We start from the raw sequence: 4625 nt of genomic DNA, 5'->3' as shown, positions 1-4625 counted from the left end.
CGCCGCCATCCGCCTTAGACCCACTTCTTTTTCGTTTTTTTTTTTTTCTCTCTCTCTCTCTCTTTGTTTTTAGCTCCGATCGGGTCCCACATTACCTGACTCACCTCAAATCAGAGCATTCTGTTTCTCTTTGCACTCATCATCACTGTTTATGATCACTGATTGATGATCAGCGCAGGTCTCGTCGGCCATTACCGAATCGGACAGAGTATCAGGCATGGGTTTCGGTTTGGCTATGTTGATTTTTTTGGGTTTTTGTTTTGTTCTTCTTCATTGGTTTTGTTGGGCACAGTGGGGTTGTGGTTGTGTAGTGATTTTTATGGGTTTGATGGTAGTTGTGGTGGTGTGTTGGTGGTTGAATGAAATATTATTTTATTGTAGTATTTATATCATTTTATCGTGTTAAAATGTAAAATAGCTCTACTACTGTAAGGTGTGAGAAGATAACATAGATAATGTGACTTTTTGTTTAGCTAAAAAGCTAAAAATTTAGATTCATTGCTGTGATAAAAATTTTCATAACAACAAATTTCTTCATGAATAACTTAAAAGGCATACAACAAAAAAAATATATAGAAGAAAAAGAAAAAAAAAAAACTCGAAACAAAAAACACTGAAAAGGCATATAATGGTCCTCAAAAAAGTATTTGATTCCAATCGAGTTGACGACTTGCGAGAATGTAGTAAAAAAGAAATCAACGGCTCTATTGTATTTTCTATAGGCAACCGAACAAACCAATGCAAACAGTACAAGTTTACATAATTAACCTTAGGTCCTTAGATAGTTATGCAATTTATGCAATCTCACGTGCACTCATAGCGCGTGAAAAAGCATGATTCATGATTCATGAAGCTTGCATGCTTTCCATGTTTTTCTGAACTCAGAAATCAGAGTTAACCATCGCCCACGTTGGGTAGAGTGGTACTTCCCTTAAGCCTTAAAGGCTTGTAGGGTTTGAAAACTCTAAGTTTGAGTGGTCTTGGATGGGAAGGAATGGCGGCAGTATATATAGATTCATTAGATTAGGATTTCTAACTATGCTAAAAAAAGAAAAAAAGAAATCAAAATAAGTAAAGATATGCAAACAGTACAAGTTTACATAATTAACCTTAGGTCCTTAGATAGTTATGCAATTTATGCAATCTCACGTGCACTCATAGCGCGTGAAAAAGCATGATTCATGATTCATGAAGCTTGCATGCTTTCCATGTTTTTCTGAACTCAGAAATCAGAGTTAACCATCGCCCACGTTGGGTAGAGTGGTACTTCCATTAAGCCTTAAAGGCTTGTAGGGTTTGAAAACTCTAAGTTTGAGTGGTCTTGGATGGGAAGGAATGGCGGCAGTATATATAGATTCATTAGATTAGGATTTTTAACTATGCTAAAAAAAGAAAAAAAGAAATAAAAAAAAAGTAAAGAAATCTTTTTTTTTTTTTTTAAAGAGAGTTTTAACTTATCATATTTACTCATAATGATAACTCTTTATATTTAAATCAAGATATCAATTGGTTTTTGGTGTATACCAAGATTGAGGTTGGGTTTGGATACGGTGGATAGTCACGGCGCGTTTTGCTTCCTGCGTTTTCTCTTTTTTTTCTTTTTTTTTGCCGCAATTGTTGACATTTTGGGGACAAAATTTACTGTTCACTCACTGTTCACACACTGTTCACGCACTGTTTATGCACTGTTCACGAAATATTTAATATTAAAAGTGGGTCCCACGATACTATTTACACATTTAAAAATTATTTTGCTACAGTGTTTTCAGCAACAATCAGTTTTTATCAACTTTCAGCAACAATAAATGCTATCCAAACGGACCCTGAATCTCTAATCTCTTATTCAACTATAAAAAACTTTATCAATTGAGTTAATTTGAACCCAATTTTTTTTTTCCCTTTTTGCTTCTTATAATGAACAATATTTTCCAGTAAAGGATTTTTTTAATTGTATTTGTATATAATATATACATGTTGACGTCTTCAAATTATGAAGTCAGCTAATTAGGAGAATATCAATATAATGTTAATTTTTTTTTTTTGATGAAATGAATTTCCAGTCTTATATTGCATCTCTCATTAGGCATGCATGTCCTTGATGATAGATTAAACAAATTAACATTATATTGATATAATGTTAATTTGTTTCAATATAATGTTAATTTGTTTCATCTATCATCAAGGACATGCAGGCCTAATGAGAGATGCAATATAAGACTGGAAATTCATGTCATCGATCAGCACAAGTTTTTAAAGCACGCTAAGAGATACAGAGTGCTAATTAACTACACGTTTGTTTGTTTAATGTTTCCTCAAATTCATTTCTAAGAGACATTCTATATATATGAATATATAAAAGATTGTATGCTTAAAATAAATTAAGAGAATAAAAAACACAATTTTTGTACAACTAATCAATCGCTTTCAAAGAAAATGGTTTCCAAAACCATATTAAATATTAATGGGTGTGTTATAAATGGGTTTGGTATTTTGTTAATTAGCTTAAATATTAGGACTTTTTCAAAGTGGTGATACTTGCCAATCCATGTTATACTTTAAAATGGGGTTTTCTACTTGTCTTTCTCCAAAAAGCTCTTTGGAAAAAACTTACAACATACGCATCTTATCTCTTATGAATCGATTTGAACATCAACGAACTCATTGTTTATATAAAGTTGGAGACATTTATTATCTTACTTAAAAAAGATCAATACCTTTTTCTCTCAAACTCATAATAAAGAGTTTGATAGGACTTTTTAATAACTATCTTCAGAAAATTCAACATTGTTCGAATGCATGAAAATATAGTCTCATCTTTTTATGGGTCTTGAGAATGACTAATGAGAATTCATGCCCTTGAAGGCTTCATTCTAAATTAGATCCCACCTTTCCTGTCATGACACTCGGAACCACTTGAGGAATTAATTGTTCTAGAAATATACTCTCTCTCTCTCTCTCTCTCTCTCTCTTATAAAATATTAACTTAAATAAAAATATTTTAGTGCAAGACAATTTTGTGACGTCAAAAGAAACAATATACAACAAAATTTGACTATAGACTTGGTTGTATTTCACTAAAAAAATTAACATGACTACATGTCTTGAAAATCTAATCAATAGATTGCATTTTTTTTTAAATGTTCTTAATAAGTATGTCCAATTTTGTGGCAATCAAATGTTATTTATTATTAAATCCATAAACTTATTTTTTACTCATAATTTTAGACTACAAAAGCTTAAAATTGAAACAATTGATTAATAACATAACTATTTATTTTTAATGTTCTAAATATTTTGTAAGCATAGATGATATAAGAAGAAAATATAATCCAATAGTGAATTTCTAAAAGTTCACATCTAAATAAAAAATATTGATGAATAAAGTTGTAGGCAATAGCTACAATCATGTTTGTAACTAAATTTTATTCAACAATATATATATTATTATTAAAAATCTTTTACAAATTTCTTTTAAAGAAATATTTTACAAACTTTCTATAGGTATCAACCAAACATTTGAATATGAGTAGTTACATCTTTTATTCATAGTAATAAAGATTGTTACATCTAATGTAAGCTCTATTCAATCTACCAAATATAACCAATTGATTTCTTAATCATCATCTTATTTTCTGTATACAAATTTATATTATTACCAACATCATTACAAAAAAATAAAATTGCCATGCCAAACCAAGCTTAATAACAGTAATATTGTTTAAAGTCTTATATCTTACCAACATCATCATCATATTGTTTTAATGGAGATATCTATTGTAGGGTTACAATTTGTAGCCCAAGCCCAAAAGAGGTGGAATGTGAGCCCAATGAGCCCAATACAATAAATTTGTAGAGAGTGGGTGAAAGAGTTGAGCTATTTGTGAATTAAACAACGGCTAGTAAGGATTTAAAATATGAATAAGTACAAAAATACACTTAGACCTTGATTGAATTGGTGTCCGAAGAGATGAACTATGAACTGAACTACTATTTCAGAAGGTTAATACAATTCTTAGTGGTACAGTAAATCTTTTTCTCTTTCCCTCTCCTCTTCTTTTTTCGATCCCTCTCTTATAAGGGGTCTTTTACATTATATAGTTTTTCTTCAAACCATCTTGATCATACACCTGTTAATCATTTAAACATTCACTCGAGTATATGTCCCATTAGGCACCTTCTTTGACTTTTTGTGCTTGGTGGTGGTTCAGATTACACTATTCAAGGGTCTAAGTTCATCCTTATCGGTGGAACTTCCTAGAAGATCACCTAAATCGTTCTAGTACTTGCTTGGCCGATATTTATTATATCTGAGAAGGATACACTCCTCAGACTATATTCTCCCATCGTTTACTTATGTGATTCTCTACTATGGAGTCTCTCCCAATTATTTACTCTTCCTCAGACATACCCACATCCTCAAATAGGGCCCAAGGCCCAATAAACGAACTTGGGCTTTTATCCCCACATCTATAATTCAAATATTTCTCTTCCAATTACTGAATATATATATATATATATATTAATAGGCAAAACTCAAAGAAAGTTCAATTAAAATTTGAAATTAGAATCCAATTTTGCGTCATGTGTCTAAATTTATGTGATAATCATATTATAATTATCCACTT

This window comes from Quercus suber, unplaced genomic scaffold, assembly GCF_002906115.3.
Source record: "Quercus suber isolate HL8 unplaced genomic scaffold, Cork oak 2.0 scaffold_17, whole genome shotgun sequence".
NCBI lineage: Eukaryota > Viridiplantae > Streptophyta > Magnoliopsida > Fagales > Fagaceae > Quercus > Quercus suber.
The sequence above is the reverse complement of the archived record's forward strand: the minus strand, read 5'-3'. Positions refer to the sequence as shown.